General features: G+C 45.1%; 1 protein-coding gene across 4 annotated transcripts in view; it reads right to left on the bottom strand.

Moving 5' to 3' along the window:
* Window positions 1-14,493, bottom strand: part of LOC127571446 (probable cationic amino acid transporter) — an 89,968-nt gene that overhangs the window by 50,253 nt on the left and 25,222 nt on the right. For 3 of the 4 annotated variants that reach the window (XM_052017809.1, XM_052017806.1, XM_052017807.1), the window contains one exon: window positions 6,867-6,959. The exons of the other annotated variant lie outside the window; for it this stretch is intronic. The gene's annotated coding sequence lies outside the window, so the exon portion shown is untranslated. The remainder of the gene's footprint in view (window positions 1-6,866; window positions 6,960-14,493) is intronic. 4 annotated transcript variants of the gene reach the window in all.

Below are 14,493 nucleotides of genomic sequence, written 5' to 3'. Positions count from 1 at the left end.
CAGGAAATGGTAGACGCAGGTACAGTTACAACATTCAAAAGACATTCAGACAGGTACATGGATAGCAATAGTTTAGAGGGACATGGGTCAAATGCAGGAAAATGGGACTGGCTCAAGTGGACAACTTGGTCAGCATCGATGAGTTGGGTCTGTTTTTGTGTTGTATAAATCTATGACTCTGTGAGCTTGTTTCCTTTTGTGGAAGGACCTAGGAATAAGGTTTCAATATAAAAGGGTTGCTCATTTAAGATAAAAATAAGGCAATTTTTTCTCTCAGTCATGAGTCTTTAGAACTCCCTTCCTCAAAAGATTGCAGGAAGCAGAACTGTCACTGTTTTTAAGGCAGAGATAGACAAATTCTTGATAAGGTTACCATGGTCGGCAGGAATGTGGTTACCATCAGATCAGCTATTATCTTATTGAGGCTTGAGGAGCAAAGTGGCCTGCTCCGAATTGGCATGGTCGTATCTTCATTTGTAATATTACCATTATCAGCTATTACAGGCCCCAACATTTTTTTTCTTTAGTTAGTTGTATTTTGCTATGTAGAATCATAGAGTATTAGACATAGGCATGGAAATGGGCCCTTCGGCCCAACTGGTCCATGCCGACTAAGATTCCTATCTAAGCCAGTCCCATTTGCCCGTGTTTGGCCCATATCCCTCTGAACTTTTTCTATCCGTGTACCCATCCAAGTACCTTTTAAGTGTTGTTAATGTACCTGCCTCAAACACTTCCTCTGGCAGCTCGTTGCATATACGGACCACCCTCTGGATGAAAGAGTTGCCCTTCAGGTCCCTTTTAAATGTCTCCCCTCTCACAAACCTGTGCCCTCTAGTTCTTGATTCTCCAACCCTGGGAAAAAGACTGTGGGCATTCACCCTGTCTATGCCCCTCATGATTTTACACATGTCTATAAGATCACCCCTCATTCTCCTACACTCCAGTGAAAAAAAGTCCGCAAGTGCTCAACCTTGTCCCTTGAGTCCTGGTCACATCCTCATGAATCTCCTCTGTGCTCTTTCCAGCTGAATGGCATCTTTCCTATAACAGTGTAACTAAAACTGAAAACAATACTCCAAGTGCAGCCTCACCAACGTCTTCTACAACTGCAACATAACGTCCCAACTTCTATACCCAATATGTAACTTCTATTTGTGTTAATTTTGATATTTCTTCCAATGTCCTTTCTATTCTCTTAATGCTTGTCACTCTTTTTCTGTTCTTTAATCTATCATTTATATCAGTGTTGTTATTTAATTCTTTTTTCATTTTTAATTTGTCCCTTCCCTCTTTAATCATCCCAAGCTGTTTTCTGAAGCAGAGCTATTTTCTCAATAAGTATAAAACTCCAACTGATCAACTTTGCTTTTACCCACTGGCAGATTTCTCTAGATTTATTGTGGACAATCTGTCTCATCACATGGAATTCAATCTTAACCAAGTGTAAAATCTTAGCTCTTTCTCATTTCTACTTTTCAAGCTTAGTACTGGACTCACCGTAGTGGGATAACTGTTCAGCAAACATTCATTAGCCATTGGGCCTTTAGGAAGATTCAGTACATTATTCATTACTAATCCAATAAGAATTACTCCCTTGTTGGTTCTTGGACATACTGACGTAGAAAACTATCCTAAACATACTCCACAATATACCACCTTTTTGACACGAGCTGGTCTACTTACTCCAATCTCTATGAATAATAATTTTTCCATTAAAACCACCCTGCTTTTACTATCTGCTTGTCTAATCTCTGCATTCATACGATCTACCATTTCAGAGATATCCATAACCCTGCTTTGATCTCAATTCCTTTCTACTTGTTAATTTTACCCAGGGTGCCTCTTCTGCCTGTTTGCATCTTTTTGATATGGTGTTTTATCACTGAAGTGATTTCATCCTTTCCCCACCGACCCTCCCCGACGGCCACCTCTATTATCTCCTTCTCCTGATCTAATCACTGTACATTTTCCATACCTATAAAGACTAAAGCTGATTCTTACCCAATCTCTTCCTCATTTTACCTGAATCCTCCCCCCACTTGCAAAGATCCTCACGATCTACCTTGTTGTGACCTTGCACCTTACTGCACTGCACTTTCTCTGTAGCTGTGACACTTTACTCTGTACTGTTATTGTTTTTACCTGTACTACCTCAATGCACTCTGTACTAACTCACTGTAACTGCACTGCGTAATGAATTGACCTGTACATTTAGTATGTAAGACAAGTTTTTTACTGTACCTCAGTCCAAGTGACAATAATAAACCAATACCAATACCAATGACCACATTATTTATTCTTTCCACTGGGATCCTGGTACCAATTCAGTTCAGCTGGAGCCTCTGCCAAAGGTAGAACCTGTCTCACTACTGATCGCATTAAACTGAATCCAACTTCCCTAAAATACTCCATCAACCATATGCTTGTCTGTATAATCTGTTTATGTCTTCACCAATTCACATGTTCCTCAAGGAATATTCCAGAGATTATAGTCCTTGTGGTCCTTTAGCTCCTGGCACCTGGAATACCTCAACTACCTCCTGTTTCCCAAGCTGTTGGTCCCAACATGGAGACAGAACTGGACCCTTCTCTCTCTTCCCAATGTGCTTTCCTCACCTGAGTAGCAGATGGACAAGGTGATGCTTGTAACAACAATTTACAGTACATGTTATCTATCCCTCTAATCCCCAACAATGATCACATTTTACTTCCCCTCCTCCCCGGTATCTTTAAAATAATTGGCAAAAGTATCAGTGGGGAAATGAAGGAAATGGTTTTACAGAGCCAGTTGTGGTCAGAAACACACTGCCTGCCAGGGTGATAGGAGCAGATCCAATAGGTGCTTTCAAAAGGAAGCCAGGTAAATACTGGAAAGGGAAAAATATGGATAGAACATAGAACATAGAAAACCTACAGCACAATTCACAGCCCACAAAGCTGTGCCGAACATGTCCCTACCCTAGAAATTACTAGGCTTACCCATAGCCCTCTATTTTACTTAGCTCCATGTACCTATCGAACAGTCTCTTAAAAGACCCTATCGTATCTGCCTCCACCACCGTTGCCGCCAGCCCATTCCACACACTCACCACTCTCTGAGTATTTGGTGATAGATTCATAAAATAGGTAAATATTAAGTTCCAATAACTTTAGATGAATAAGAAAAATCCACAGCTACTGCCTAGTAAATTTTGTTTTCTGGGTATATTTTGGTTGATCAGGATCCATTAAATGTTGAGATCTTAATCCTCATTTACAATGGCATTGAAGGTTAGACGCCAGACATTTTAAGAGGACTTGCAGCCTTGCCTAAAGGGGAAAGGGAGACATGTATTTAAAAATGAGACACACAAGTCCAACACCTGTAGAATGTGTATTCTGGTTCAGTAGTGCAGGTCATGTGGCCTGTTCTCAAGAGGTAACAACATCAGACTGAGTGCACAGGGTAGAAAAGCAAAGCAGCTGAGTGGAGGTGACATCTATCAAACCCAGCAGGCAATTCTGCTCAAATTATGGAGAGGGAGTTGGAGATAGCTCAAGGAAATTCAGCTGGAATTGCTCTTTTAGACATGCCTTTAAGCCTGATTGACCTAATTTTGTTTTGCAGTTTAAGCTTCTAACATACTGGCAGATTTTTAAAAAACGTGTGGGTAAGTGACAGAAGGATCAAAGGGGAGTTGATGGGAACGTGGGAGAGAAAATAGCTAGGCGGTAGTGTGCTGCAGTGGGTAGTGCTGCTGCCTCACAGCTCAAGTGACCCGTGTTTGATCTTGATCTCTGGTGCTGTCTGCATGGAGCTTGCACATAATCCCTGTGACTGAAGCAAATAACAGACTTCTGGAGGAACTCAGCAGGTCAATGCAGTCACCAGAGACTGCAGATGCTGGAATCTGGAGCTAAAAACAAAATCTGCTGGAACTCGGCGGTCGAGCAGCATCTGTGGGGGTAAAAGGACAGTCGGCATTTCAGGCTGACAGCCTGCATCAGGATTGAGGCCGAAGAGAGGAGATGGCCAGTATAAAGAGGTGAAGGGGAGGGGTGAGGCAGGAGCTGGCAGGTGATAGGTGGAACCAGATAGGGGAGGGATAATGGGAAGATGGAACCAGCGGGGGAGGCAAAAGAAACCTGGTAACAGGGGGTTGGGAGGGGTTTGGAAACAAGGGAGGGGGGGTGGATCAGAAGGAGAGAGAAAGGAACATGAGGATGCAAGTTACCTGAATCTGGAAAATTCAGTGTTCATACAATTAGGTTGTAGACTACCCAGGTGGAATTTGAGGTGCTGTTTACATTTAGGTTTGGCCTCTTGCTGGCAGTGGACGAGCCCAAGGACAGACAGGTTGGTGTGAGAATGGGAAGGGGAGTTGAAACGGCTGGTAACTGGAAGTTCAAGGTGGCCATTGAGGACAGAGTGCAGATGATTGGCAAAGCAATCGCCTAGACTACCCCTGGTCTCACTGACGTGGAGGAGGCCACATCACAAGCACCGAATGCAATAGACCAGGTTGGAGGAGGTTCATGTGAATCTCAGCCTCACCTGGAAGGGCTGTTTAGGTCCCTCACTGCTGGTGAGGGACGAGGGGTAGGGACAGGTGTTGCACCTGCTATGGTTGCAGGGGAAAGTGCCTGGGGAGGGAGGGGGAGGGATGGGTGGGGAGGGATGAGCGAAGGATGGGAGTCACAGGAAGAGTGATCCCCGCGGAAAGCAGAAAGGGGTGGGGAGGAGAAGATGTGGCTGGTGATGGGATTGCAGAATGATGTGCTGGACACAGAGGCTGGGAGGGTGAAAGGTGAGGACCAGGGAATCTCCACCTCTGTTCTGTCTGGGGGGAGTTGGGTTGAGAGCAGAAGTACGGGAAATGGAGGAGAAGCAGATGAGGACTCCATCAACCACAGCAGAGGGGAAGCCACCCTTCCAGAATTTGGATGTCAGATGTCCTGGAAAGGAAAGTCTCATCTCAAGAACAGTGGAGACTGAAAAACTGAGAGGCCAGATTGGATGAGGTGGAGCCTGCCATAGCTGTGGGAATCAGTGGGTTTATAGTAAATGTCAGTGGATAGTTTGTCTCCTGAGATGGAGACAGAGAGATCCAGAAGTGGGAGAGAGGTGTTAGAAATGATCTGTGATCTGTGAGTTTAAGAGCCGGGTGGAAGTTGGTAGTGAAGTTTTTAAAACGTGTGTGTTCTACACAGATGCAGAAGGCAGTACCAACGCAGTCGTTGATGGAGTGGAGAAAGAATTAGGGAGCGGAGCCGGTACAGATTTGGAACAAGGACTGCTCCAAGTAGCCAAAGAAAAGAGAGGCATTGATGGGGCCCATGCGACGTTCCATGGTTGTATCTTTCATTTGGTGAAAGTGAAAGGAATCAAAAGAGAAGTTGTTCAGTGTGAGGACAAGTTCCGCCGGGCGGAGGAGGGTGTAAGCAGAGGGGAACTGTATATCAGCTACAGATTCCACCATCCGCAATCTCGTGTCTGTGTGGGTTTCCCCCGAGGGCTCCAACTTCCTCCCGTTCACAAAGATGTGTTGGATGGTAGGTTAATTGCTCACTGTACATTGCTCCCAATTCAGGGGGTGGCAGGAAAATCAGGGGGCAGATAGGAAAATAACTACAGGAAAATGTGGGGGCACAGAACTGACGGGAATGCTCTGAGAGCCAGTATATACTTGATGGACCAAATAGCCTCCCTGCCTGTTGTAAAGAAACAAATTGTAGAGCTGAAGGAAATATGGAGCGGGGGTATGGGATGAATGGGATCATGCTGCTGGGTGCTGGCATGTACCTGATGGTGAATGGCCTTCTTCTGTGTCCTAATAAGTAACTTGTTGGAACGCTTTGCAGATTTGTGTGTTGCTCCAGATTTCAGCATCTGCAGTCTGTTGTGTCATAGAGTCATAGAGCAATACAGTATGGATACAGGCCCTTCGGCCCAACCAATCCATGCTGACCATGGTGCCCACCTAGCTAGTCCTGATTTCCTGCATTCGCCCATATCCCTCCAAGCCCCGCCCCTCCATGTACCTATCCAAGTGCTTCTTAAATGATACTGTTGTACCTGCCTCACCCACTTCCTCTGGCAGCTCGTTCCGTACACTCACCACCCTCTGCGTGAAAAAGTTGCCCCTCAGGTTCCTTTTAAATCTTTCCCCTCTCAGCCTAAACTGATGCCTCCTAGTTTTGGACTCCCCTACCCTGGGGAAAAGACTGTTACCGTCCACCTTATCTGTGCCCCTCATAATTTTAAACACTTCTATAAGGTCGCCCCTCATTCTCCTACGTTCCAAGGAATGCAGACCCAGCCTGGCCAATCTCTCCCTATAACTCAGGCCCTCAAGTCCTGGCAACATCCTCGTAAATCTTCTCTGCACTCTTTCCAGTTTAACCACGTCTTTTCTATAATAGGGCAACTGACACTGTACGTCGTACTTCAAGCGCGGCCTCACCAACGAACACCAACAGATCAAGTGATGGTAAATGGGATCAAAATAGACAGGTACTTGATTGTCTGCATAAACATGGTGGGTCAAAGGGCCTGCTTCTGTTCTATATGACTTTATGACTTGATTTATAACTCTGGAGAAACAGCAAAGGAATTGGGTTAGTTTGAAATTCCAAAACCCAATACAGGAAAGAAGCTCCTCTGTGTTAAGTGATTCTCCGAGTTAATGTTAAAAGGCTGAATGCCTGTCAAGGATGATGTAAAGTAACCCATGTTACCAAAGGACCAAGGCCGCTTCTACTGGCCTTGCCAACATTTACCGCTCAACCAACATCCCAGAATCTGGGATCTATCTTACTTCTGTTTGTGACAGATCTTGGTTGTCAGCTAATGAGGCCAGTTTCTGTCTAATAGGGTGGAGTACCTGTGGTGGTGTTCTCCACAATCCCCACAGGTCAGCTGTTTTGATATGTTGGTCTTGCGTCTGCTTCTCAGGCCTGTAACCTTTTCAGGAAGCCTGCAGGAAGAGAAATGTTACAAGCTGCAATGAGATGTGGTCCCTGTACTGCCATGTACCGCAGTTATCGCACACTGTTTATATTCCTGAACATTAAGTGGATGCATTTTTTGATTTACACGCATCTTCAAGCTTTTTCTCTCTCAGTACAGGTCCTCCCCAGCTGACTGATACCCGTACATATGAACAAGCATCTGGGAGACTGGCGGGAGAGACTTGCCGGCTGCTGCGGGGCTGTAAGTATCTTCTGCCGTGTGGGAACTCATTTTGCAGCCGAATTTCCAACTCGTGAACTGTTCGGGTTACGAACAGTCCAGGGGAACAGAGCCCTGCTGTAACCTGGGGAGGTCCTGTATGTGGGTTTCTATTTATGATGAGTTGTTACATGCATTTTTACTTGAGTATTTGTGTGTCTTTTTGCAGTTATGAGTTTGGATGAATCTCTAAATAGTTCTATATGCATGTGACTGTGTGTGTATTTGGGCGTGCGTGTGTGTTTGAATTGTAAGATAAGATATAAGATATCTTTATTTGTCACAGGTACATCAAAACACGGTGAAATGCATCTTTTGCATAGAGTGTTCTGGGGGCAGCCCGCAAGTGTCGCCATGCTTCCAGCGCCAACATTGCATACTCACAACTTCCTAACCCGTACATCTTTGGAATGTGGGAGGAAACCGGAGCACCCGGGGGAAACCCACGCAGACACAGGGAGAACATACAAACTCCTTACAGACAGCGGCCGGAATTGAACCCGGGTCACTGACACTGTAATAGCGTTACACAAACCGCTACACTACCGTGCCTGCCCAATTGTGTGTGAATTTGTTGCTTTTTGTTTGTGTGTGAGTTTTCATGAGTAAACACGTGCATTTACTGCAATGTGCGCATGTTAAGAGAATCACAAGGCTCTCTGCTCTTGAGTCAGCTTCATCATGACTCAGGATCCTGTTGTGTTCACTGAGTGATTCAGGTTCCATTTGTGAGTGACTGCACGTTAACCATGGACTCTGTGCCCTGACTCAGTACTCAGTCAGGGTGTGGGATTTCCTATTGTGTCCACATCCATCATTTGGAATGAACAACAGGATCTCATTAGCAACAGCATCAAAACAAAGTCAACTGATGTACTTAAACCCTTTCAGACCTCAGAGACTTGCAGTCTTTCTACAACCAGTACAGAACTTTAAAACGTTTTATTATAAAAAACAAATTAATTAACATAGGAAAAGGAGACACTTTTACGACTTGGCATGTAATCCCATGTAATCTCAATGACTTTCTCAGATGGCTGCCTGATGCTGGGAAACATTGCAGTCTCCAACCCTGGCACCAGGCTGCTCAGCTGAACCATCGGACTGCCCTCTGAAAGGGCAGAGCAAGAGGGAGGCAACTCTGTGACAAACTCCCTGCTGTAGGTTCCATGGGGAAGCATCAGGTACTAGGATGCAGGGAAGTCTATAGGATGCATGGCTCTCTCCATTAGTAAGGCCTCCCCTTGCCCTTCAAGTCCCACATTCCACTCCCTCCCACCAAGCCTCACTCCGCTCTCTAACCTTGAGCCACACGTTTCTCCTCCTCAGCACTCTTCCTCTCACTCATCCCAATTACCTTTCTTCCTCTGATCTATTTGTCTCTTTCCTTTAAGCTGATTCCTCTCCGTTCCTGAACCCAATTGTTTAACAGCTCACCCAACTGCTCCGCGCAAGACTGCAGTAAATTGCAGTTGTGAATTGCAGCCCAGTCCATCACGGAAACCAGCCTCCCCTCCATGGACTCTTGTCTACACGTCCCAGTACCTCGGGAAAGCAGCCAATGTAATCAAGGGCCCCTCACACCCTGGTCATTCTCTCTTCTCCCTTCTCCTGTTGGGCAAAGGTACAAAAGCTTGAGAGTACATACCACCAGGCTCAAGGACAGCTTCTGTCCCACTGTTATAAGAACCTTGAATGGACTTCTCACATGCTAAAGATGAACTCTTGATCTCCCAATCTACCTTATTGTGGCCCTTGCATTTTATTTGTTTACCTGCACTGCACTTTCTCTGTAGCTGCTACACTATATTCTGCACTCTGTTTTCTTTTTACGACCTCGATGTAATTACGTATGGAATGACCTGTCTGGATGGCACGCAGACAAAAGCTTTTCACTGTATCTTGGTACATGTGACAATAATAAACCAATTACCAAGACCAATTTCATTCTTCCCCTCCTCCCCATCTCTCTCTGTTTCTCTCATCTGACCCACTTCTCTCTCTCCTTTAAGCCGCACCTCTCTCCCTCCCTTCACAGCCATCCATTGCTCTCCCCACCAAGCTTCATTTCCCTCGACTCATTTCTGAACAGGAGTCTCAGCCCTGGCACCTACCCTTCCCTGTTGTGTTGGGCTGGGGAGAGAGGTAGAGTGTGGATGTCAGAACTGACAAGGAAAGGAGCCTGGGTTACTCTGACCAGGAACAGCACCTCACCTTATTGTCTGCCTGCACTGCACTTTCTCTGTAGCTGTGACACTTTACTCTGCATTCAGTTATGATTTTACCTTGTACTACCTCAATGCACTGTGTAATGAATTGATCTGTATGACAAGATGAGTTTTCAAGCTCCAATTTCAGGGAACATTCACCCCCTCTGTCCCTTTTCTCTCTCCTGCTGATCTACCCCTTTCCTCTACACACACCCACACCCCCACATCCCAGCCCCCACCACCCTCTTCTCCCTCTTCCACCCACTCTGTCTGCCCATCACCCAAACCCTCGTCCCATTCGTTCCCCTCCCCTCACGGTTCCAGGCTCCACCTTCCTCTCCCATCAGATCCCACCATCTGCAGCCCTCTGTCACCCCCCAGCTCTCATCTCCCAGCCTCTGTCGCTGATCCCACCCTCCCCTCCCTCATCTGCCTATCCCCCCTCCTCACCTGGATCCACCCATCACCTGCCAGCTCTTGCTCCGCCCCTTCCCTCAACCTTTTTATCCTGGCCATCTCCCCTCATCTTTCGGTCCAGATGAAGGGTCTCAACCCTAAATGTCGACTGTCCAGTTCCCTCCACAGATGCTGCCTGACCCACTGAGTTCCTCCTGCATTTTGTTTTTTGTATCAGGACAATGTTAGGGAATGAGACATCATGTACAAGGCCCCCACTCAGGGAACACACACTCAGTCCCCACAGAAGCCCCTTTGGTCCTCACACAGCAGAAGACATAGACATAGAACAGAGAACATTACAGCACGGTACAGGCCCTTCGGCCCACAATGTTGTTCCGACATTTTATTCTGCTTTAATATCTATCTCACCCTTCCCTCGCACACAGCCCTCTATTTTTCTATCATTGCCTATCTAAGAGTCTCTTAAATGTCCCTAATGTATCTGCCCCCACAGCCTCAGCCGGCAGTGCGTTCCACGCACCCACAACTCTCTGTGTAAAAAACCTGTCTCTTACAACCCCTTTAAACCTTCCTCCAATCACCTTAAAATTATGCCCCCTCATGTGAGCCATTTTCACCCTGGGAAAAAGTCTCTGACTGTCCGCTCGATCTATGCCTCTTATCATCTTGTACACCTCTATCAAGTCACCTCTCGTCCTCCTTCTCTCCAAAGAGAAAAGCCCGAGCTCACTCAACCTATCCTCATAAGACATGGTCTCCAATCCAGGCAGCATCCTGGTAAATCTCCTCTGCACCCTCTCTAAAGGTTCCACATCCTTCCTATAATGAGGCGACCAGAACTGAACACAATACTCCGTGTGGTCTAACGAGAGTTCTATAGAGCTGCAACATCACCTCGCGGCTCTTGAACTCAATACCCCCGACTAATGAGGCCAACACACCATATGCCTTCTTAACAACCCTATCAACCTGCACAGCAATCCCAAGTTGGACCCCAAGTTTCCTTTATTCCTCCACATTGCTAAGACTCCTGCCATTAACCTTGTATTCTGCCTTCAAATTCGATTTTCCAAAGTGTATCTCTTCACACATCCGGGTTGAACTCCATCTGCCACTTCTCAGCCCGGCTCTGCATTCTATCAATATCCTGTTGTAATCTACAGCAACCTTCTACACTATCCACAACACCATCAACTTTCGTGTCATCTGCAAACTTACTAACCCACCCTTCCACATCCTCATCCAAGTCATTTATGAAAATCACAAAGAGCAGGGGTCCCAGAACAGATCCCTGTGGAACACCACTGGTCACCGACCTCCAGGTAGAATACGCTCCATCTACAACAACCCTCTGTCTTCTATGGGTGAGACAATTCTGAATTCACACAGCCAAGTTCCCCTGGATCCCATGCTTCCTGACTTTCTGAATGTGCCTTCCATGAGGAACCTTATCAAATGCCTTACTAAAATCCATGTACACCACATCCACTGCTCTACCTTCATCAATGTGCTTTGTCACATCCTCAAAGAATTCAATCAGGCTTGTGAGGCACGACCTGCCCCTCACAAAGCCATGCTGACTGTCCCTAATCAGCCTATGAACATAGAACATAGAACATTACAGCATAGTACAGGCCCTTTGGCCCACAATGTTGTGCCGACATTTTATCCTGCTCTAAGATCTATCTAACCCTTCCCTCCCACATAGCCCTCTATTTTTCTATCATTCATGTGTCTATCTAAGAGTATCTTAAATGTCCCTAATGTATCTGCCCCCACAACCTCTGCTGGCAGTGCGTTCCACGCACCCACGACTCTCTGCGTAAAAATCTTACCCCTCACATCTCCCTTATACCTTCCTCCAATCACCTTAAAATTATGGCCCCTCATGTTAGCCATTTTCTCCCTGGGAAAAAGTCTCTGACTGTCCACTTGAGAGAGAATAAGTTCTCCATGCTTCTCCAAATGCCCATCAATCCTGTATCTAAGAATCTTACAGACCAGTGAAGTAAGAGTCACTGGTCTGTAATTCCCAGGGTTATCCCTACTCCCTTTCATGAACAAGAAGAGAGAAGCAAAAATAGGTCACTCAGAACCACTGCTTCCTAATGGCACCATTCTAATTTTAACTGCACACTTGTCGGCATACTTGGATAGGTAGAGTGTTATGAATATATACAAAATAAAAAAAAACTTTTGAGTACAAAAGTTGAAATGTTGCAGCTGTATAAAACTTTGGTCAGACCACATTTGGAGTACTGTGTGCAGTTCTAGTCTCCCCATTACAGGAAGGATGTGGAGGCTTTGGAGAGGGTGCAGAAGGGGTTCACCAGGATGCTGCCTGGATTAGAGGGTATGAGCTATAAGGTTGGACAAACTTGGGTTGTTGCTATGTTCCATAGATTAAATAACTATCTGGTGTGATTCAGCCACCAATCAGATGAGATCAGTGGAGGTCCTGAGCTATGCCCACAGACTGGGGAATGAGGGTCTGGGGATTCTTGTGGGATAAGTGGTGGTGGTCTGGAAAGGGGGAGGTTCGAATATCCCCTAAAGGGCCTTTGCTGCCTCCCCTAGCCTCACAAAGCTTTCTTGCTTTCCATTGTCTAACCAGAATCAGAATGTGGGACAGAAAGTGTGTGTTCATTGATATCTGTGCTGGCTCTTCTGCAGCGCTCTCTCATTTGTCCAGCTTCTCTCCTTTCTCCCCACAGCTCTGCACATTTCTGATTTACTCCTTTGAATCTTTAGTACTGAATCTTCCACTACTGAGAGCACACTCCTGACCACCGCAATGTGCTGGGTAGTTTTATTTCCCCCGCCCCCTTTGCTTTTTTTAATGCATTATCTCCAAGCTGTGTCCTCTCCTGCCACTGGAAACAGATTCCTTAGATTTTCTCAGAATCACTCATAATTTTGAATGCAGCTATTAAATTTCCCCTTAACCTCTGCAGTTCCAACTCTTCCAATATTTCCATGTAGCTGATGCCCTTCATCCCTGGTACTGTTCTGGTAAATCTCCTCTGCAACCTCTTCAAGAAGTACTATAACCTGGCTCATGCTCAGTAGAACGCTCCCTAACTGTCGTTAACTCTCAGTAACTGTCTGGAGAACAATGGGGAACATTTTCAACTTGAAAACAAATGTACTGTAGAAGCCAGACTAAGGCTTCAGTTTCTGTTTGGTCCAAACATAAATGTAGCCGCCAGGATACTTCTGTTGAAAGCTCTATCTGTAAATAAATGCCTCCTAAAGATAAAGCCAATTGAGCACTTGCGATTAATTCAGTACCCATTTCTGCTGCCCAGTTACTGGCCTTTGGAACAGTGTTATTACTGGAATGAAGTTCCAGTACACACTTCAGAACTGTTTGCCTATATAAACATAATGGTGCCAGACATTGCTGAAAATAACAGCATGTGAAACCTCGTCTTTAATTATCCACAAATTTTCCAGCAATTTAGTGGGATGTAACGGTTCCTAGTGAATCAAATATTGCCACAGGTTGCTGGATTTTAGTACAGTTCTGTCATTAGCTTTGCAAAGGTGGCAACATGAGTTCAACCTCCTCAGAGTGAGTGTCATGAAGTTGTACATCAGCCATCCATAAAGTCACCACAGAGAGTTAAGTCCAGCCATTGATAAAGTCTAAGTTTAATAATAATTGTCATATACTGTAACACAACCTTTCATTCAAAAAGTTAATTGTTAAAATGCAGTGGATCATTCTTTCAGGTTGTATATTGTTCTAGGAGATTTAAATATGTCCATATTTTAACATCTTTAGACTTCTTATATTTCTGTCTCTTAGGCCAATCTTTATTTCACTCTCTGTATTTTTTTCCTGACCCTGATTTGACCTTGAATTCAACCACTTTAAATTCCCCTCATTCTCAGTCCTTCTGTTGTTTATTCTCTAATAGCTGAATCTCATTAACTAACCAGAAACACTACATCTCCTGCTGCTCATTCTCTGATGCCCTGGTGTTCTTGCTGTAGGTTGTCAACACTTCCTGGCCAATATATTCTAATACCTAAAAGCTGAATTGCAGCTTGCACAAACAATGCACATCATTAAATACTGCACACATTCAAACTTCAGTCATAAAATTAAACCTTGCCAGTAAACTTTGAAGTGACATGACAGCTGGAAAAAGTTGAGCTCCTGTAGTAACGTCTGTTACTACACTAGAGAATTATCCGCCCAGGCTCCCTTCAACTCACTCTCTAAAACTGTCCAGTAGCTCCTGAAGATAAACATTTGCAGGTTTTAAGGTGACATCAAGTTTGGATGTGATGAGTTATAGGGAGGAACAGTCACCTGATACTTATGATCCGGATGGCTTGGGTCATGTACCAGATAATGCCCTGGCACATTTGAGAGTTCTGTGCAATGTTGTGGAACCTGTTGATGTATTAAGCATTCTCACAGTCTGCTGACCTTTCTGTTCATTTGCAATTCTGGGACAGGGATTTGCATGCACCTCGGTTGGAATCTACTCTGTCATTTCATTAACTTGGTTTTCTTGTATTATTTGAGGAAAGAAATGTTTGCATGTTCATAGCACTTTTCATAACCTCATGTAATTCTATGGCATTTCCTGATCAATTAAGTATTTGAACTTGTTTTTAGTTATTATTTTTCAGACC

The sequence above is a fragment of the Pristis pectinata genome, chromosome 6 (genome assembly GCF_009764475.1).
Source record: "Pristis pectinata isolate sPriPec2 chromosome 6, sPriPec2.1.pri, whole genome shotgun sequence".
Lineage (NCBI taxonomy): Eukaryota > Metazoa > Chordata > Chondrichthyes > Rhinopristiformes > Pristidae > Pristis > Pristis pectinata.
Note: the sequence above shows the minus strand (reverse complement) of the source record. Positions and strands in the feature narration are given on the sequence as shown.